Raw genomic sequence first — 22,396 nt, forward strand, 5'->3', positions numbered from 1 at the left:
GGGTGAATGTAGGAAAATTTACTCACTGGTGTGATAGGTGTGAAAAGGAATGCAGAATCTTGACTCCTTCCCACAAGTGTCATTGTATCCAGGGATGTTTTCTTGAGTGCTTCTCACTCTTTTTTATTAACTTTGCTTTTGTATCAATTCACGCTGTCAGGGGCATGGGTTTAAATGCAAAATAAGCTGCTTAGATATTAAGAAACCTGTTTTGGCACTCCTCATCCTTTCCCACACAGAAGTTTCTGTGATGACTTTGCTCTCATCGTAGGGCTGAATGTTGGGTAGTCATAATCCTTTCCCAGATTTTTTTTTAATTTTCCTTCCTTCTGCACTTCTGAGCAATGCTAAGGAGTTTAAATAAGGAGAATAATACTCAAAATTGAATCCATCAGGTTAAAAGTTGACGTTCAAGCATTCATTTGGCTGTTCTTTCACTGAATAGGCCCAATGAGACTGAGTGATGTGCCCTCCAGAATCTGGAGAGTGCCATGAAAAGCAGGGAATCATTTAGAGTCACCGGGAAGGTTACACTACAGGTCAGCAGGATCTCAGAATATAGAGGGAGAAGGCCTGGAAACAATTTGTCCCCAGCACTATGAACTTATATTTCAAGATTTCAAAGACAGGTATGGGGTGAAAATGTTCAGGTTTGTAGTCAGGATTCCTACGTGTATTGAATTTCGTGAATGGGTCAAGTATGGCACTGGTGTATCTTGGTTTTAAGCCTCAGTTGTTTACTATCTGAGCTGCATTGGATTCACTGCACTTTCCTAGTATCCCTAGGTATGAACCTGTTAATATGTATAGGTATAGATGGAAAATACTAGTTTTAAGTATCACAAGATGATAATGAAAATATCTTTCATGTGACATTAACAAGTTGAAGCTTGTTTTTAAAATCCATCTTAATATTTTAAGTCGCAGAGCAGATGCAGCACACACAGACCTTCCTTGCTCTTTCTCTCCCACTCTACTTTCTCCTCCCACCTCTCTCTTTCCCCTTTAGCATGCATATTGCAGATGAAAACAGCAGAATAGAAGCCTGATAAGTGTACTGATCACACCGATACTCATGCATATTTCATGAATTTTCCTAATTTCCTGCAGTTATGACTTAACTAGGCAATTATTTCACCCTCTGTCATTGAATGTGATTTCTTAGTTCTTTCTCTTGTGGCCAGTGAATATCCTTTCCATTACTATGTAAATAATAAAAAAAAAAATCAATGAGGTTTTCAGTGAAAGTGAGCCACATAAGAGCTTTTCAGTGCTGGTCATGCTGGGAGTGAAAATGAGTTATTGTTGTTTGGATGGGTATAATATTCCAGGGGTGCCCACCTGGAAAACACCTTCCTTTCCAAACTAGACTTCTGCTATTCCTTGTTGCTTCTCAGCCTAAACTATACTAGTCTTCTTTTTAGAAGCTATTATCCTTCTTTCATTGTGTTAATTCAGTTTTGGTTTTCAAATATATTCTGAATTCTGAAGGTTGATATGCCTAATATCTGCTGCTGCTGAGCTGCTCTCTTGTCTACTTAAGCATCTTTTGGCAAGACTTGGAGATATCAAATCTGCAAGTTTCATAAAAGTATTAACTGGCTGGAAGATATAATTATTGTTGATGATTCCCATTCTTCAGCCACTCAACTTCTCCCTGAGAGAAAAAGCAGTAAAAAGTGACTCTGTAAAGAGTTCAAGCTCCACACAGCCTTTACTAAGAAACTGAAGGTCATGAGATCATGCAGATTATGAAAATATTGGAGGAGCCTGCACTTGTTATAGTAAGGAGAGCACAGTGCAACTTAAGCTTGGTTTGCTTCTAGAACAACTTGTGTTCTAGGAATACAATATGTGACAACAAAATTCGTGCTACAGGCAAATTGTCATGGCACAGCTTCTTTTCCAGGTTTTTAGGCTGCATATAATGGCCTCTAAGAATTGTAATATCCTACCACAAAACCTTTGACTTCTCTTGCAATATGTAATGTCAAAATCTACTGCAACATCTCCAACCTGATTGATTCTATGATAGTTATTTACTCTCTCAGCTTTACTATTGATAATCATAAAACAAAATGTTGCAAATACTTTCAGGGGACTTGAAAGAAAAACTATTAGCAGTGTGTTCAAATAGTTCCTTGTTTAAAAAGAACTAGACTTTGAAGAACATTTAACTGCAAACTGTGTTTTGGTGCCTTTTCAGATTACAGTTAATATCCATGGATTGCCAAAGGTGTCAGAACTACTTCTGTGATTTCAAATGGGTATCTTTAATTAGGAACAAGCTCTTAAAGGTCATTGTCTTTTATTCTAGGGTCTAACTATGTGGCACACACAGTGCAATGATTTCTCTCTAAACACCAAGGTGGAAAAATGAGAGATAACATCTTGAGTGCCTGATTGACAGAGGTAGTTCAGTTGGCTTCTGCAGAAGTGTTTGCAGGAGTCAGGCAGGCAGGATTTGCTTCTTGTTTCTGTGTGTTTTTCCCTCAGTCTTTGCTCTGCTTTACCCCACAGAGTTGCTCTGTTCACATGTGGGCACTGTCATGGTTACTGTAGTGTTGAAATTAACCTGCTGAACCTGCAGGTTTGGATTTTCAAGCATTTATTTTGGTATTGTGTATCAAACATTTATTTTGGCATTGCATACCAGTGGCTCTCCTATTTCATGTGACCACAGATGTAACATGGATTTAGTAAAGAAGGATTTAGTTAGAACTAAAGGTGTCTCTTCAAGGGCTTGGTGATAGCAGATCCAGCTTGTTGCACTTGGCAGCTGGTTTTGAGAGAGGTTTCCAGTGGTGGCTTAGCTGGGAGATGAACAGCTTTGTGCTGCTGCTTTTCTACCAGTTCTAATAATACATTATTTATGGGTGCTGCAACTTAAAATAATCTTACCTTATGGTAATGGATTCAGAAAAAAAACCAAACCTCACATCATCATTTTACATATTGCTCTACTCAACCAAGGTTGCTTCCTTGAAGAAAAATCAGGTTTCCTTTCAAGCTGTCATGAAATTGTGCAAGTTCTCTTGCAGAAAGGAAGGTTCCAATGAATGTGCTTTCTGCTTGGTACACCATCAGAGCCTGGAGGCTGTGAAAGAAATGGCAAATTCTCAGCTGTTTCCTATCCACCAACACACAAAGCTTGTTACTTCTCCCTTCCAGCTTTTCTCCCACTTTCAGTTCCCTCCACAGTTCTGAGTGCTTCACGTTGGCTTCCATTTTGATCTGATTTTGCTCACCCTTTCACTCAGTGAATCAATCAAGTAATGTTCTCATTTGGGAATGCTAATGTTCAGCTTTCCACAGCAGTGACTTCAGACACTGTGACAATTCTATTTAGCTTATGGTAAATATTTCAGCAAGAAAAAAAAAACTCTTGCCTTGCAGCTTAATAAACTGTCACAGCAGATGCAGCTGTGTAAAATGGATTTGAAATCCTCTTTACTTCTCTTTAAATATTTTTTCACTTCTGGCTTTACATTGTTCCCTGGTTGTTTACAGCTTCTTTGGATTTCCAGCAACTCTGTTAAATATTAGGAAATATTAGTCACAAAACAATAACAGTATAAATTGCTTTGGTTTCTTCTAGAAGGTGGCAGAGCTTGATGTGGCCAGTGGATGTTCCCTTAACTGAGGTATAGAACACTCTTGGGCAGGGCAGAGAACTGCTGTTAATTATCTGAACATCGACAGTTTTACTTGGGGTCATTTTTGAATTTTAACTTCCCACTGCAAAGTATAATTTGAGCAATGACTATTAGGGTGCTAAATGACAAGCTGAATCTAATTAGACATTTATTAATGAGAGAATACAGGTTTTGATGCAAATATCTCAACATTGCATTGGATTAGGGCGAGTTGACCCTGGCTGGACACCAGGTGCCCACCAAAGCTGCTGCATTCCTCCTCTCCTCAGCTAGACAAGGACTAAAATAAAATGAAAGGCTCATTGTGTGTGTATATACACACACACACACACATATATATATATGACAAATAGGGAGAGATCATTCACCAGTTTACTGTCACAGGAGAAACAGATTTAATTTAGGGGAAAATTAATTAAATACCAATAAAATCAGGGTAAGATTATGAGAAATAAAACTAAATCTTAAAAGTACCTCCCTCCCAGTCCTCTCTTCTTCTCTGGCGTAACTTCACGCCTGATTTTCTCTACCTCTCTCCATCAGCAGCAAGGGGACAGGAAATGTGGACTGCAGTCAGTTTGTCACATGCTGTCTGTGCCTCTCCTCAGTGGGAAGGCTTGTTTCACTTTCCCTGCTCCAGCATGGGTTCCCTGCCTTTGGAGACAGTTCCCTGTTCAGTTCTTCAGTGTGAGTTCTTCCCATGGGCTTCATTTCTTCATGAACTGTCCAGCACAGATGCTTTCCACACTGGATGCAGTCCTTCTGAAGCAGATTGCTCCAGTATGAATCCCCCATGGAGTCATAAGTTCTGCCAGCAAGCCTCCTTCAGAGTGGGCTCCTGTCTCTATGGGTCCAGAGATATTGCCAGGACCATGCTCCAGTACAGGCTTCCCACTGGGTTACAGTCTCCTGCTCTGATGTGAAATACTCCATGAGCTGCAGGTGGATATTAGCTCCACTTTTAACCTTCATGAGCTCCAGGATGCAGCCTGCCTCACCATGGTCTTTGCTATGGAGTGCAGAGCAATATGTTTTTCTGGCACCTGGAGCAACTCCTCCCCATCCTTCTTCACTGTATCTGCAATGTTTCCAGCTATAAATGATGGCCTGCAAAGGAGACTATAGAAACATCTTTGCAAATTCAACAGGTGGGGCACTAGTGGGGAAAGCAAGAGAGTGGCACCTTCCTGCACACCAGAACTGGTGGTACAGAAAGGCAATTTTGTGCTTAATGCAGAGAAAAGAGAAAGCCATTGAGGGAAAAGAGAGTTGACAGGGTACATGCAATTAATGAGGAGAATTGACTTTTTGTGCTGTGTTTTGAGTGGATTTCTATAGTCTAAAATGGAGGAGGTCAAGGATGACAAGAGAAGATGGCAATATGTCAGATAGAAGGCCAAAGTTCTAACTTCATCTGGACACACAAGAAAGTCTTCTCTTTAGAAAATTAGTGTGGGAAGATGCAGTGAGATGAAAATATCTCAGTGATGTGAGGGCCAGGGAAAAAAACACATTAAGGATAGTACTTGGGTTTGAATTACAAATGAGGTGTTAATGGTATTTATAACGACTGACAAATTACTTAGGGCAGCAAGGTGGAAATTAAATGCTTTGATATGTTCATGCTGGCTGTAAAGTAATACCTGGCAACCCGCAAAGAATTATTAGTACGCAGTGGGAAACTGTTTGGCAAGGCTATGTGCAGATTAGAATCAGTGAAAAGCATTTCTTGGTTTGTTCTTGGGTTTATGCTTTTGTTTGGAGTTTCTGTTTGCTTGCTGATTTCTGTTCCTTTAAAGCAGCAAAAATCCTCATCTGTGGAACTAAGCACACAAAGTGTGCTATAGGCAGGTGCAGGCATACCCACGTGTTTCCAAGCATTCCAGTTTCACAGAGGCAATGATCTTCCCTTCCCTGTGAACATCTGTGAGTGTGTTACTCCAGCTTTTTTGATACTAATGTTTGAATTTTAGTTTCTGCCAGATATTCAGTCAAAGTCAGCAGCTGTCTCAAATATTTTCAAACACAGTTCTGAGTGGGGAAAACATATGAAATAAAAAAACAATTGTGGAAGTTTTCTGTAGAAAATACTGCAGGATAGCTGAGGCTTCCCTGAAAAATCTTATTTTGCTTTTAGATGCCTAGAGATTAATCTGGGTAAATCAGTAACATGTTTTTACTTTTGTTTTCTGGAAACTGAAGTTTACTGAAAAGTCTCATAGGACATAATGAAATGTCAGTGTAGGAGCAAATGGTTTGTGAACTTGAGGTAAATATGTATGTTATGTTGATTACTTTTTTAATGGGGGGGGGGGAGGAGGGGGAGATGTTGATCTGTTGTTTGTAGAGTCAAGATTATTGAAAGCATAAAATTACCAGAAAAGCCTCTCTAGATTTTTTTATTCTCAGATTATAAACACAGGGGTTTTTTTATAGAGCAGGAATTTTCCCAGTGAAGGCACATCTGTGGAACTGTCAAGCATGATGCCCTGTGCTGTCACTGTCTTTGGGTTTATCTCGTTGCTTATGATGTTATAAAGACAAGTCAGGAAAAAAACCCAAACCCCAAACACCAGCCCATACAGCTTTCATCTTGCATTGAGTAAGTCAAAAGTGAAAGTTCCAAACTGACAGTTCGGGGCTTACAGTGTATCTGTAACCGTTCTAGTTTCTCCTATATATATTAAGTATCAATTTCAATCGTTCTGGGACAAGTGCTGTGACAAAGTCAGATGTGCAAAGCACTGAAGGAGCTGAATATTGAGCTCAATAGGAGCCTCTTTGTAATGATTCTGCATTTGTGTGACTGAGCTAATGCCTTATGTACAAGCCCAAAATCACAGTTTTCACAGTTGCTAAGGACATGACGTAGCTTGGAATTCCTGCTCATTTTCCAAGGAGAGCAAGGTGAATTCCCCCCCCCCAATGCCTACATTCAAGAAGTGCTAAATGCAGATGAAACAAGCTATAAAGATATGAACATCCGGAAAGGGAGCAGCAGAATAAGCTCCTTTCCAGCAGATTGAGCCACATGCTATTACCGGTAGTGTTAAAAACCAAGAGGATGGCACAGCCACATCCTATCGAGGCAAACAGTTCACACTAACTTCAGACAAATTGTACATGACACCACCCTAAATTCAGAATTCCAGTGATATGGGTATGAATTTACTCAGTGCTTGTAAACAATTTCATACATTAGTGCCATGCAACTGCAAAACACTTCAAAGATGTATTTGATGACAGCCTGATGTAAGTTAGACCTAAATATGTTTCACCCTAACACAGAGCTTTAGTAATTGATTTGGCCATAATTAATGACAACCTCTGTGATTGAAAGTAAATATCTGGTGACTTTTGAACACCCGTTCTACACCTCTTCTCTCAGAGGTGCCACTCAGCTTAGGGAACTGCTTAGTACATGTGAAATCAGACTTTTGAGTTGTTGGGTATTATTGTTTGTTTGTTTGTTTGTTTTGCTTGTGTATGTATCACACAGAATTAACCAGGTTGGAAACAACCTTCAAGATGGAGTCCAGCTTATCACCTAATACCTTCTGATTAACTAAACCATGGCACTAAGTGCCTCATCCAGCCTCCTTTTAAACACCTCCAGGGATGGTGACTCCACTACCGCCTGGGGCAGTCCATTGCAATGCCAGTCTCTCCTGCTGTGAAGAACTTCTTCCTGACCTCCAACCTAAACCTGCCCTGGTGCAGTTTGAGTCTGTGTCTGCTTGTTCTGTCCCTGGTTGCCTGGGAGAAGAGACCAACTCCACCTGGCTACCACCTCCCCTCAGGCAGTTGTAGAGAGCAATGAGGTCCGCCCTGAGCCTCCTCTTCTCCAGGCTGAACACCTCCAGCTCCATCAGCCTCTCCTCACAGGGCTGTGCTCCAGCCCTCTCACCAGCCTTGGTGCCCTCCTCTGGATGTGTTCAAGCACCTCTATTAATAGCTAGATTCTTCATTCTCCTCCTTGTTCTGGTAGAAATGCCTGCTTTCCATACACTTGCATGCATTGAACTTCAGTAGTCTACATGCTGGCTTTGATGGTTTCCTGCAATGCAAATTTAATTTAGGAAGGAAGAGCACTCAGGTAATGCAGCAGGACTTTAATCAATGCGTGGATCATGCCTAGAATTCACAAAAGCCCTGGAAAGGTGACCTCTTAGGTGCTGTGTTGTTTCCTATACTCATGCTTAAGGCAGGAGGTGTGAACAGGGACATGGCAGTGTATTTTGGCTGTGCTTGTTTGATGTTATAGTCTAGGGACTGTAGTAACTGATACGTACTGGTGTCCTTTTGTTTCACCAGGGGATAGAATAGTAGAGAGTCTCCTTTAACTTTCCACTTGATCTATTGTGGCAACAGAATAAGAACTCAATTCTTTTTTTAATTCTGAAAAATCAAAGAAGTTTTCTCAGTATATTAAAAATGGATGCAAAGGTGACAAGGGCCCCTCTTGCACGAATTTTGGGTGGAGCTGTAGGTGGAACTTAAAAGAAACTGTGTGTCTGTAGTATTTTGTCTTTGTTTGAGAGACAGAGTGCCGATTTGGGCATGCAGTTGAGGCACTGCAGGCTTTACCAGGATCAGCCTCTGAGCTTTCTAGAGCTCATGTGTTGTTACTGTTCTATAATGATGCATTCCTAAATGTAAAAAAACCCAAAACCCTTCACTGAATTCATAGTTGTACTCTTGCCAGCAATTTTTAATACAAAGCATGTGTGGACAATTAGAACACTTATTGCCTGACCTGTCTCTTATATAATCTTGTATCTCAGTGTAGGTCCAACAGAAAATGCTTCTGGTTTAGCTGGGTTTCATATCACACTAATTTATAGCATGAGGATCATTACTCAGTGTGGCCTGACACAGCCCTACAAATTGTTTCATACAGCATCACTTTCTTTCAGATCAGATATCTGTTTCCAATTTGCATAGAGGATCCTTCATCTAAATTTATTGCACTGGAGACAAGTAAGTCAGAAATTATCATGACTGTACTGGCTGCCTGGCTCTGCCTACTGGTTTAAAGGGAGTATAAATTGCTTTGCTATTATTAATCCTATCTTGAGAGAATAAACATTATTTCATTCTAGTAAATCTGTTGCAAGCAGTTTGTTGCATTAGGACTACTTGTACTTTTGTGGATGCATCATACTCCATGTTGTAGATGGCAATCAGCAGCTTGTTTTCTCATCTTTGCTCTGATTTATATTTGAGTGCCTTGCTGTCATGGTAGACAGAATACTTACCAAAGAACCCTAGACAGTTATATGTCATTAATGATAGTCCCAGACACCTCAACTCAGAGCTCTGTTCTCTCTCCAGTCCCTGTACTGCCAGGGTCTGATGAGACCTCTTCTGCAGCATTTAAGAAAGATGTTGAGGTGCTTGAACATGTCCAGAGAAGGGCACCAAGGCTGGTGAGGAGTCTGGAGCACAGACCTATGAGTAGCAGCTTAAAGTGCTGTAGCTGTTCAACCTGGAGAAGAGGAAGCTCAGGGGAGACCTTATTGCTCTCTACAACTACCTGAAAGGAGGTTGTAGCCAGGTGGGGTTGGTCTCTTCTCCCAAGCACCCAGTGACAGAACAAGAGGACACAGCCTTAAGCTGTGCCAGGGCAGGTTCAGGCTGGATGTTAGGAAGAAGTTCTTCACAGCAAGGGTGACTGGCATTGGAATGGGCTGTCCCAGGAGGTGGTGGAGTCGCTATCCCTGGAGGTGTTTAAAAGGAGGTTGGATGAGGCACTTGTTGCCATGGTTTAGTTAGCTAGAAGGTGTTAGGTTGAACCTGATGATCTTGAAGATCTTTTCAAACATGGTGAATTCTGTGATTCTGTGATGTCTGTTTTCTCATCTGTTAGCTAAAGTTATGCTACAGTCAACTTCCACTTGATCTGCTGAGGCTACCTTCTTCTGGGCACCTGTGATGGTTTGGGTGTTCACCTCGCCCCCCCCCCCCCCCCCCCCCCCCTTTAGAAATCACCCAGACTAGACTCAGCTGGCTCTGGAAATATAAATGAAGCTATTTATTTACAGGTAGCACAACATACAAGCAGATATTTACAGTACCTACAGTTATATACAGAAATATACAAGGTAAAAGGTAATGCAGAAACACAACTCCCCTCCCAGAAACCTGAGTCCCCAGGAGGGGCTCCCAACCACCCCTGCACCTTCCCCCTGCCCCTCTCAGCCTTACCCCAGTCCTAAGGAAGAATAGAGGTTCAGCCAAGAGGTTATGAAGCAAAGTGGGTTAGGCCAAATGGGAGGTGAGGTTAGGGAGTAAGATGTTGCTCAGTCAGCCACCCAAACCAGAATGAGACAAAATGGCGAGCCTGTAAGCTAGTTGTTCTCACCAAAACATTCTACTCTGCTTCAAACTAGCACAACACCTTTAATAGAATTTTCTCTCCATTTAAATTAAGACCATTTATTTTTTTATCATTGCTCCTAATGTGCCCATACCCTCTTTGAGGAGTCTCTCTGCTCAGCTCTTTCTCTGTTCTGTACAACTGTCTTTTTATTTCTTCAGCTTGTCTCTTTGGGGCAAGAAATCCAAACCCTACTGGTAAACACTGCCTCTTAATGCATGTTCTACTCAGAAGTGAGTTTGAAGTGTCTTTCCCTGTCATGAAAATTCTGGTTTAACAATGCTTTTCCCAGGGAGTCTATTAATCCAGCAGTAATCCATTAGACACAACGGCCAAAATAATACCCCCCGCTTGTAACATTTTTATTCTTCAGGTAACCTAGAGATTTATTTGTGTAAATTGTATTATTTAACTTTGAAATAAATGCTGATTATTGCTAGACTATGTCAAATAATATAACATGCTCAACGTCAGGAACTTTAGCAGCATGGAGTTCTTAGGCGAGACCAAAACGCCTTGGAGATGAAAGTTAGCCACTGAAAGCTCACAGATTTAGAAAGTGTTTTTCACAGGGCTGAGGCTTAAACTATTTCTGCACAACAAAATGCATGCAAAATATTCTCCACCTAAATTCACACAGAAAAAAAATTTCCCGTCATTGTACTTTGAATTTGCAGATAAATTCTGTTAAGAACCTGAAATTGTCTGGTGTTTAATGTTTATTTTTCAACTGAGATGGTTAAGCATCTACTTAATCCTCTAAAAAAACAGTTAATTAACAGCTATTTCAGGTTAGATTCAGCAAATGTTTTAAAATGTCTATTCTTTCTTGAACTGTAGTTTGTGTGTTCTGTTATTCTCTTTGAATTCTGGTAGGAATTACTTTTTTGAGTGGTTCTCTTCGAAAATGATCTCAAAGAATTTTGTATGCTAAATGTGGATTAACTTTTTATACCTCTCTTCAGTTTAGAGAGCAACTACTTTCATCAACATTTAAAAGATAATTTTACTTGTGGACAGATTTGTCAGCTGTTTGAAAGGATCCCCCAAGAGTTTTTGTATATCCAAAAGCCAGATTAAGAGGGGATTTTCACCCTTTTTTTGAGATGTGCTGCAGAAGGTTGGGTTTGGGTTTTTTTTAAGAAATTCAGTAATAGTTCAAGTGAGAGTGCAGCTTTCATCAAACACAATAGTTGTGTTAAATTAAACGGTAGACATGTCTGGGTAAAAGTAATGATGCTTTTGCTCTAACAAAGTCTCAAGGACACAGACAAAAGAGATTTGTAAATGGAACTAATAGCTTTTTTTGTTTGTTAGAACAGATGATGTATGTGCAGATTTACGTCATCCTCACTCAAAGAAGGATTTCTGTGTATTGACGCTTGATTGTTTTATCAATTGCAGTGTTTAGCCTAATAGAAGACATTTTACTCCACCTACAAACTTATTATTTCTCCATAGATATGGGATATATATGTCTATACATCTGTAGCCAGCCAGTCACTAGTGGTGTCCCCCAGGGATCAGTGTTGGAGCTGGTCCTGTTCAATATCATTATTGATTATCTGGACCAGAAGATTGAGTCCATCATCAGTAAGTCTGAAGATGACACCAACCTAGGAGCAGGTGTGGAGCTGTTGCAGGGTAGGAGAGCCCTGCAGAGGGACCTGGCCAGGCTGGATGGGTGGGCAGAGGCCAGTGGGATGAGATTTAACAAGACCAAGTTCAGGGTTCTACAATTTGGCCACAACAACCCCAAGCAGTGCAACAGGCTGGGGACAGAATGGCTGGAGAGCAGTCAGACAGAAAGGGACCTGGGGGTACTGGTAAATAATAGCTGAACATGAGCCAGCAGTGTGCCCATGTAGCCAAGAGAGCCAATGGCATCTGGCCTGTATCAGGAACAGTGTGGCCAGTAGGACAAGGGAGGTTATTCTGCCCCTGTACTCAGCACTGGTCAGACCACACCTTGAGTCCTGTGTCCAGTTCTGGGCTCCTCAATTCCAGAGAAATGTTGAGGTGCTGGAATGTGTCCAGAGAAGGGCAGTGAAGCTGGTGAGGGGCCTGGAGCACAGCCCTATGAGGAGAGGCTGAGGGAGCTGGGGCTGTTCAGCCTGGAGAAGAGGAGGCTCAGGGGTGACCTCATTGCTGTCTACAACTACATGAAGAGAGTCTGTAGCCAGGTGGGATTGGTCTCTTCTGGCAGGCAACCAGCAACAGAACATGGGGACACAGTCTCAAGTTGTGCCAGGGAAGGTATGGACTTGATGTTAGGAGGAAGTTCTTCACAGAGAGAGTGATTGGCATTGGAATGGGCTGCCCAGGGAAGTGGTGGAGGCACTGTCCCTGGAGGTGTTCAAGAAAAGCCTGGATGAGGCACTTAGTGCCATGGTCTAGTTGATTGGCTAGGGCTGAGTGCTAGGTTGGGATGGATGCTCTTGGAGGTCTCTTCCAGCCTGGTTGATTCTATGAAATGATTGTATATCAGTATAATGCTATAAATATGTGCTGATGTTTTATCTTCATACATTAAATGTTGTAGTTGGTTCCTGGTATATATTTCCTTATACTTACATTAGTAGATGTATGCATAGGCCCTGGCATATTAAGAGAATTGTTCATATGAGGTTTTGTTAAGGGGAATTTAGGCTTAATTTTTTTTCCCACCTGTCATACAAAAAGACTCTTTTCTGCTTCATGTTCTCTTTATCTTTCAGTTGGTAGTCTGACATTAGACAGGTGGGTTGTCTGCCAGTGAATTTAGACACTTGGAGCATATTTCATTCTTTTTTGACATTTTGGATTTATATATTCAGTGTTGATCTCCATTAGACACTCATTCATTGCATGGGGAATGTTTGAGATTCTTTTATAGTCTGTTCCTGTTTTAGAATCTTGGCAGTTTGCTTTCATAAGAAGGTAGTGGCAGAAATTTGAGATTGAAATGCTTATGTACCAACACTGTGGCTAATTTAAGGTACAACTTGCATTTATCATAGAAACAGAACACAGGATATCAAGGTGTGGTGTAAATGTTTTAATGACATCTATTTTGGATAAATGTATCAAAGATTTTTTAAGCAGCAAACTGTGAATGAGTTACCTAGGTCACCCTATTGAGTGCCATTGTAATAATATACTCATGCTTTTAGCTTATGCCACAAATATCATGAGAGAAAAGAACCTTATTAACAATGGAATTAGGCTTTTGTTGTTGTTGCTCTTACCTAGATACTTGCCCAGACAGGTTTCCTTAGTAACATGAATCTATTTGTTTTACTCTGAAGGGGAAAACAATTTTAATTCACTAAATTCAAGAGATCTCTTGAAATTCTGTATAATTTTTTTCCTGTTAACAACATTATGATGATTCATAAGATCTGATATCTTGGGGCCACCTATGCTTGGACATCAATGTTGTATGGCCCACTAAAAGTCCAAACCTGTGCTGCCCTCTGGAATGGACTCTTATCTGCTGCCTCACCAGTACAGAGCTGTGAGTGTACCACTTCTGCAGGAACCACCATGGCTCCATCTACTATGCTTTTTGTCCTGACAAGTGAGGATGATCTGTGACTCTTGCTTAGGATTTAAGAAGAACAATCCAGAAAGACTCAGATATTATAAGCTATGAGCTTCAGCACAGACTCAACTGTGGGCTTTACAAGGTAGACTGTCACCCTGGAGTAGCATTGGAGAGATGCCAGAGTGTCCCAGCTGCATTAACAATCCCTTGGGCTGAGCTCATGAAGGTCTGTGGAAGCTACAGCAGTTTTGGATGGCAGTCCAGTTTTCCTTAACCTTGAAACCTTTCTCACTTCGTCTTTAGCAAAAATGTGGATTTCATACGTTTCAAGATGTAATAACTGAAATCTCAGGGTAGGATCAGACTACTTTTATTTCACTGAAATAGTTTTGTGATTCAGTTAACAAGCAATGGATGAAACTGCAACCATTCTCTGATTCCCAGAGTGCCAGTGCAACAATGGGTGCATGATTGATTATAGAATCATAGAATCAACCAGGTTGGAAGAGACCTCCAAGATCATCCAGTCCAACCTAGCACCCAGCCCTAGTCAATCAACTAGACCATGGCACTAAGTGCCTCATCCAGGCTTTTCTTGAACACCTCCAGGGACGGTGACTCCACCACTTCCCTGGGCAGCCCATTCCAAGGGCAAATCACTCTCTTTGTGAAGAATTTCCTCCTAACATCAAGTCTATACCTTCCCTGGCACAACTTGAGACTGTGTCCCCTTGTTCTGTTGCTGGTTGCCTGACAGAAGAGACCAATCCCACCTGACTACAGCCTCTCTTCATGTAGTTGTAGACAGCAATGAGGTCACCTCTGAGCCTCCTCTTCTCCAGGCTAAACAACCCCAGATCCCTCAGCCTCTCCACATAGGGCTGTGCTCCAGGCCCCTCACCAGCTTTGTCGCCCTCTTCTGGACATGTTCCAGCACCTCAACATTTCTCTTGAATTGAGGAGCCCAGAACTGGACACAGTACTCAAGGTGTGGCCTGACCAGTGCTGAGTATATGGGCAGAATAACCTCCCTTGTCCTACTGGCCACACTGTTCCTGATCCAGGACAGATGCCATTGGCTCTCCTGGCTACCTGGACATACTGCTAGCTTGAGTCTGTATTTTCTCTGCTTTTTCAGTGGGGTGGAAAAAAGGAATTTCACTTGAGAATACCTATTCCTGTGGGTAGTTCTCTCAGCAGAGGCTGATGTGTCCATCCTCTTGCCATGTGTTTGGATTGCCTGCTGCTTTCCAGTTATTCTTGGCAATAGAAGAGAGCACACTACAGCATAAAGCAGAAGCCTGAATTGGCTCAGGACTAACTTTAATAGTCTGCGAATGGCTGTGATAAAGCTGTCAACCTCTCCTTTCCTTCCTTGGCACATAATCCCCCCCTCCATCTACGTGAAGTATTAAATTTGTTCACCATTCAGGATATCCAAGTCTTCAAGCTTTAATTTCTTGCTGTAAAAATTGTATTTAAATTATCTAAGGGGCATGTTAAGACTGCAAGCTTTTTTTGTTAGCTGCATTTTATATGACAAACCTCTATTATTCCATCAAGAACCTCACCATTTAAATTACTCTGTATATATTATAATGCTTTCCCAAGTTGTTCCTAATGAAGGTCAGGTTTGTGAGATAATATGGTATTGTTGTGTGGTTTCTAGCTGCTTTGTATGCTTTATGCATTTGACAGCTCATGAAGAAGCAATTAATTTACACAGAAAACACTTTCCCATAAGCAAACCAGAACATGCCCACAGCATATGTAGAAGTGTGCTGGTGGATTGGTAATGTTTTTGAAATGGATGTGTTCCTAAGCACAGACTATGAGGTCAAACAACAGCAGTTTATGGCTAGAAGGGATCTTACTTTTATTTCTTTATACCTGTCCTATTTTCTGCATATAGTATTTGGTGTTAGTTTTGACATCAAACACAGCAAATAAGGGAGAGGTCATGTCTTAGTGGGTACAGGAACGGAAGGAAAGGCTTCAGTGCCCCTCACACAGGACACACCATTTTAATTGACAAGGTGTGTGGTTTATTTTGTTGGGAGTACACCGAGTCCAGATAAGTTCCATTCCAGCAGGTTAAGTACACCTGCAGAAACTTCGTGTTACTGAGACTGGGAAGCCTGGGCTAGTTCATTTGGAGCTAGATTAGGTCTTATCTGTATGTTGCTCTGGAGCAGCTGAGTCTAGTTGAGGTGTCCCTGCCCATGGTGGGGATCTTGGAGGAGATGATCTTGAAGGCCCCTTCCAACCTAAGCCATTCTATGATGCTCTGCTGGCAGTGCTTTATGCTGGCAGTGGTACTTTACAAGCATCTTACTAAAGAGCTTATTTCATCTTTTACCTTGTTTTGGGGTGAAAGCAAATGAAAAATGTCATAGGTTTTGTAATAGTTACAGTTTTTTGGGCGAATTTATTTTTCTGGTGCTGACATTTTGTTATTTTTATACATACATAGAGTGGAAGGTTAAACCAAGCAGGAGTATGGAGTATGACACATGCAGTAGCTTTCTGCATTAGCCATTAGAATATCTGTATGCACAGTAACATGGAAAGGTCAGCTGAATCAATCATATCTTTAGACACAGATTTCAAATGTACATCCTCAGAAATGCTGCTTAGTGACATTTCAGTAACAACCTGAGTTTTCACTTGACCGTGGCACAGCAGTAAAAGCAAACATGCAATGTTGGAAGCAGAGCCATAAACAGTGCTTCTTAGCTTCTTGTGTTGAAGACTACATTTCGTTTGTCTTTCTGTGTTGATGCTGTTTGAGAAGATGTCTCTGCTTTGTAAATTCAGATATTTCTGGCTTATTGCATACCCTCTGAGTGGAATTTGGACTTTTACAGGAACAAGTCTAGAATCGGAATGCACCCAAAGGCTTCCTAATGATTAAGTTTTCTCCCAAACTATTATTTAGATTGTTTTTAAAGTCTGCAATATGCACTTACGAGCTTTTGTTGTAGTTCCTGAGGGGTGAAGAAAGACTTGAGAGGAGGTAAATGTGTGACAAAGCTCTGCTGTGATTTAACAAAGGGGAAGTTTATACATCAGCACATATTCAAAGATGTTTTAAACGTGCTTTAAATGAACTGGGCCCCCCAGTTTAGGAGGGACATTGAGATGCTTGAGCGTGTCCAGAGAAGGGCGATGAGGCTGGTGAGAGGCCTTGAGCACAAGCCCTACGAGGAGAGGCTGAGGGAGCTGGGATTGTTTAGCCTGGAGAAGAGGAGGCTCAGGGGAGACCTTATTGCTGTCTACAACTACCTGAGGGGTGGTTGTGGCCAGGAGGATGTTGCTCTCTTCTCTCAGGTGGCCAGCACCAGAACGAGAGGACACAGCCTCAGGCTGCGCCAGGGGACATTTAGGTTGGAGGTGAGGAGAAAATTCTTCACTGAGAGAGTTGTTGGACACTGGAATGGGCTGCCCGGGGAGGTGGTGGAGTTGCCGTCCCTGGGGCTGTTCAAGGCAGGATTGGACGTGGCACTTGGTGCCATGGTCTAGCCTTGAGCTCTGTGGTGAAGGGTTGGACTTGATGATCTATGAGGTCTCTTCCAATCCTAATAATACTGTGATACTGTGATAATAAGGACAATATCTTTAATATAAAATTGTTTTGAGAGACATCTTTCTGCTTGTCACTGCTCTCAGCAGTGTTTCCTCTTGGAGTGAGATTCATCTCAGTAAAAAAAGCTGAGGTAGATCTTTCTGTATCACTCGGGGCTCGTGCAGATCTTCTGTGGGGATTTGGTGACTTCTGTGGCTTGTACTGTTGGCTTGGGCCCAAAGTAACTTTGTGAAAACATGCACGTACCAGTCCCTGTTGTGGAGGGCCTGTAGGCTCAAAAAGAGGCTTATTTATGCCTTACCTTGCCTGGACATGTTTTTCTGGCTGCACCAGAGGTAAACGCATTAAATGGATAGAAGGGGCACAATAGGCCTGGTGCCATAAAGTCTGGTCTGCCCAGGACCCCTGTTTGTAAACATGTTGTGTAAGCCCCCACATGCCCAGCTCCTGCCTGCCTGCTCCTAGGCCCATGTGATTCCCATGTTTAGAAAGTCCAGGCCTGTGGCTTTTGCCTATTATGGTGAGGTTTGGCTGACTGCCAAGGGGGCATTAATCTCTGCCCACATTCAATAAATAGGGACTCACTTGCTAGCACAGGCTGCCTTGCTCGCTTACTCGTTATTAGGCTCAGACTCAGCAGCACTGTATGCCTACTTGCTTTGCTGTTATTACGGAGACAGAATCTCCTGTAGTCTCCCATCCAGCTGTGCACACTTGCACACCACTGTGGTGAGTTGTCAGGACCAGATTCTGTATTGCCTAACTTTACCAATGGAGCTCAGGCTCCCATGCAGCCGCATGTACTATTGCATGCCTGCTGCCTTAGCATTGCCTGGTAAATGCCATTGCTGCCGAGTTACCAGGAAGCAGACTCTGAATTGTCTGCACGCGATCGGACTGAGTAGCCAGCGTTACATCGTGCTGAGACAGCACGACAGCCTGCCTCTGCACCTGAGGTCCTGCCTAAGGATCGCTGCACAGAGCATCCAGAAGAAGCCAGTAGCACAAGGTCAGAGACTATTTCCCCACAAGCTGGGAAGATTCTCCTTTCCCCTGAAGCCGGGAGGATTCCAGCCTCCAAGTCCACAGGCAAAGCTCCCCTGAAGTTTGGACACTAGTAATAGGCTGTGACATAGCCCTGGAGGGTGATTGATGTTTAATAAGAATTGTAAGTAAATGCTTTAATGCCTCTGTAACATGTTGCCTCTGCCACAGAGCAGAATCAGTTTTCAGCCTGCTAGGCTGGGCAAATAGTATATGGACCCTGAGCAGCATTAAGCCATGGGGAAAAATCCTCTCTCTGTTTATAGTTTGAATGTTTGCTTGTTATTAACAAGTCACTGTTGATATTAATCCTAGAATGTCTTCCATAACTGTGTAGGATACTTTTAATATTAAATTACAGTGGTTGGGGGTGGCAAGAGTTCAGAATATTGAAGTTAATAAATATATATTTTTATAGACTATTATCTCACACCAATTAATTTCTCTCCTCTGCCACAGTTGGTGTAGGTGGCAGAATACCCCTCCATGCCAGTCCCATAGCTGGTGTAGGCTAGGTCAAGGCCCATCACGACCTGTAGGAGGGGGAGGACAATATATTCTTAGTAGCCCCCTTTTTGTGGGAAGCAGATGTCATCTGCTTATTGCCTTACACTTCAGCTCTTCAGAAACTGAGTATCTCTGCTTTCAGTGTCAATTTCATTGTTGTTCCATGTGAGACAGGAGGCAGGTTGTGAATCCTTTCAGAGTTAGCTATAGGAAGAGTAATGCCTAGTTTTATGTTGTCATATTATTTAACCGAGTACATAAAAAAGCACATAAAAAAAATCTTAGTACCTAAATAGAAGATGTTAATAGCATCAACAGGAGTACACAGAAAAAGAACTTAAAATACTTGAATAAAATTTAATTGTTACAGTCATTTAAAATAGCGAAATGGTTCAAGTGCACATATATTCCATGTATATCTTTAAAAGCAGTATAACCAAAGGGAAAGTATCTCCTGTCTATTAAATGATGCCGAAAAGTAATTGAGTCAATCAGCAGACTTTGTGTTAATTTCAGTGTATGTATTTTACACTCCATTTAGAAATAGAGAATATCAGTTTTTCAAATGTTAGGGTGTGGGAAATCTGTGAATTTTTATTCATCTCCTTTGTCTATATACAGTTGGAAGGCTAATAATGAAAGCATTTTAATTCTCTTGAGTTCACATTAAAAAATAAGGTTTTTTTTCCCCCCCCACAGGACCCTCCTGTTTTACACTGAGTGTGTATAGTTCATATTTGCAGCTCTACACAGATGTACAGTGGTCACCATGGGGTTAATTGTTCAACGTTTGATTGTATTGCATCATATGGTGCATACCCCTAAGCCTTATTTACTTTGCCATCCAAACCCCACAGAGTACAAAATTGCTCTTTTCCTTGTGTGTTCCTTCATTGCAGTCTTGAGCTGTAGTGCTGGACTGTTTCACAACCCCTAAAGAATTTATCTTCACAGCTATCTTGAGACTTTGCTTGTGTCTTTTATTGTCTACTTTTAGTGTAGAACTAAATGTAAAGCAGAAACTTTTCACTAATTTTAAGTGTTGAACTTGCTCCAGTTTTCCATCAGTCTTGGAGTTCCTGAATTCAACTCCCAGTTCCTATTCATTGGAATGCTTAGCACACCAGCTTTTAAAACCTTTGACCTGCTAGTCACTTGATTCTGAGGACTTTTTTCACCATGTGCTTACTTCATTTTTACACTGTGTCTGAAACACTAGCCTACTGGTCAGTCAGTTTTAGGGTTACTAGAGAGGAGATCCTTCTCATTTGATGTCACCATGCTTCTTTTCCAGAGGACAAAATTGACTCAATCACAGCACTTGGCCTTTTCCTAGTGGAAGAGAATGGGTCATACTGGCTGGGAGACAAAGAGGGAAAAGGAAAGGGAAAAACCCACAGTGCACATGCGTATTATGCAAGGCAGCGTTCGTATTGTAATACTTGTGTTTAAAGACTCTGAGCTCTGTTGACAGTATGCCTTTATGTTCTGCCTTTTGGGGAGCTTTGTTTTTCATTCTTAACTTTTAATGCAATTAATCAGTGTGAAATTTCCTGCTTGTTTGAGTAAATAGTATAAAAAAAAAGAAAAACTTGTCATGTGGAACCACACTGGTCTCCACATGGGGCTTCGAATTACATAGCACTGCTTGATCTAACTCAGCAAGTTGGTAAGCTCTTTTGGTTCTTTTTTCATGTAGACTAGCTAGTATAGATAGAGGCATTAGGACTTCAAACTGGACTACTTGCTGACAGCAGAACAATATTGAGACTGGCGTCCCCATACTTTGCAGACATGGTGGTATGTCGTCATGTATCTGTCAAGAAGGCATCTCAGCTGAAAAAAAGCAACATTATAAAATATTAATATTGTAGTTATGATTTAAGTTAGAAGGATAAGAATTTGTGCATCTCAATATTTCCTTAGCAGCTTTAACATTCAGAGGAAAATGATTATTTGGATTTACCTGGCAAACAGCCTCACATTCAGTTCTTCTGGAAGACAATTTGGGGTAATTCTCATATTATTTGCAGGCAAAGCTAAGTTTGGTGAAGTAGTAAATAATAATAATGTACATATCTGTCACTGAGCAAATGAAAACTATACACTGAGGAAAAAAGTGGTCATGTAATTTGTAAAAAGCATGGCCTTACGTTCCAGAAAGCAAAGAAGCCAATTTAAGTAGCTTTAAATAAGGGTGGATTTGTAGAGTTTGCGTGACTGATGTGATCTAAGTACATTTAGTGAAAACAAGGAAGAAGCAATGACCAACTATAGTGGTTGTCTGAGTGCCCAACACTCAGTCAACCCTAAATTATGCTGCTTCTCTAGAGGCAGAGTGACCCACCTCATTACTCCATAATTGTATGCAACCCTCCCCAGACCAACCCAAACCTTGAATCAACAAAGTCAAGCAGGGCCTAACTTGTGACTGCCATGTCTTGGAAGTGTCTGAACTTTAATTAGGATGATCCTGGTATAAATCAATTGTAGTACAACATGTGCATTAATTTGTGCTGGTTTGAGTCTGTAAGAATCACACATGGTGCACTGGAGTCACATTCACTTCATGTCTTGTTTCTATATGTTTCTGTGAGCTATTCCAAGTCCTTCTGTACTACCTTAAGAATTTAAGCAGAACCATCAGGAAGGAAAGGATTTAGGGGTCCTAGTTGATGGGAGGTTGCCCATGAGCCAGCAATGTGCACTCATGTCCAGGAGGGGCAATGCTACTCTGGGATGTATTAGAAAGGCTGTCGTTAGTAGGTTGAGAGAGGTTCTCCTGCCCCTCTACTCTGCCCTGGTGAGGATGCATCTGGAGTACTGTGTCCAGTTCTGGGACCCTACTTCAAGAGGCACATAGAACTGCATGAGAGAGTCCAGCACAGAGCCACTAAGATGATGAAGGGGATGGAACATCTCTGTTAAGAGGAGAGCCTGAGGGAGCTGATGCTGTGCTGCTTGGAGAAGAGGAGACTGAGAGCTGACCTCATCAATGTTTATAAATGTGTAAAGGGTGAGTGTCAGGAGTCTGGAGCCAGGCTCTGCTGGGTGATGCCCAATGACAGGGCAAGAGGCAGTGGGTGGAGGCTGAGACAAGAAGTTCCATGGAAACATGAGAATTTTTTTCCCTGTGTGGGTGACAGAACCCTGTTGTGGAGGCAGGAATTATTGTGGCCGAGTCGGGAATTTTTATACAAAAATAGAGTTATTTTCCCAAAACCCGCCCCCAAAACTACACATACAAAGATTGATTTAGTTTAATTACCAGATTCAGTTGCTTGAGAATATCTACAGGAATGCCATTGATAATCTGACTATTTTGGAACTCAGAAGTTGGAAAAGGCTTTAGCTATTAATTAATAGTGTTTTCTTACTAATAAAGTTGAGCCAAAGTAACTCACGATCAGGCTGACTTCCTCGTGCGGTCTGCCCCTCTCTCGTTCCCTTTCAGCAGCTGCAGGTGGACCATTAAGGGTCGTTAAGCTTGCAGAGGGTGTCAATAGATGAAGCAGTCTTTGAAGATCTCTCTGCATCCAGGCCAGGCGAGAGTGGGGGAACTCTCAGGCAAGCACGAAGGTTCAGGCAGTAACGAACTCTAAGGGGGAATGAATTCCAAGGCGGGAACCCCCAATATTTATACCCTCTCTAGACAAAGGGCAGAGTTACCACTTCCTTAGGTGCGAAAGGCACAGCCA

The 22,396-nt window shown here is 41.8% G+C and overlaps 1 long non-coding RNA gene across 4 annotated transcripts in view; it reads left to right on the forward strand.

Moving 5' to 3' along the window:
* Positions 1 to 22,396, forward strand: part of LOC135178999 (uncharacterized) — a 144,712-nt gene that overhangs the window by 69,527 nt on the left and 52,789 nt on the right. Inside the window, exon 3 of one of the 4 annotated variants that reach the window (XR_010303836.1) lies at positions 19,993 to 20,355. The exons of the other annotated variants lie outside the window; for them this stretch is intronic. This is a non-coding gene — a long non-coding RNA (uncharacterized LOC135178999). Of the gene's footprint in view, positions 1 to 19,992; positions 20,356 to 22,396 lie in introns of those variants that run through there. 4 annotated transcript variants of the gene reach the window in all.

The sequence above is a fragment of the Pogoniulus pusillus genome, chromosome 10 (genome assembly GCF_015220805.1).
Source record: "Pogoniulus pusillus isolate bPogPus1 chromosome 10, bPogPus1.pri, whole genome shotgun sequence".
NCBI classification, from domain to species: Eukaryota; Metazoa; Chordata; class Aves; order Piciformes; family Lybiidae; genus Pogoniulus; species Pogoniulus pusillus.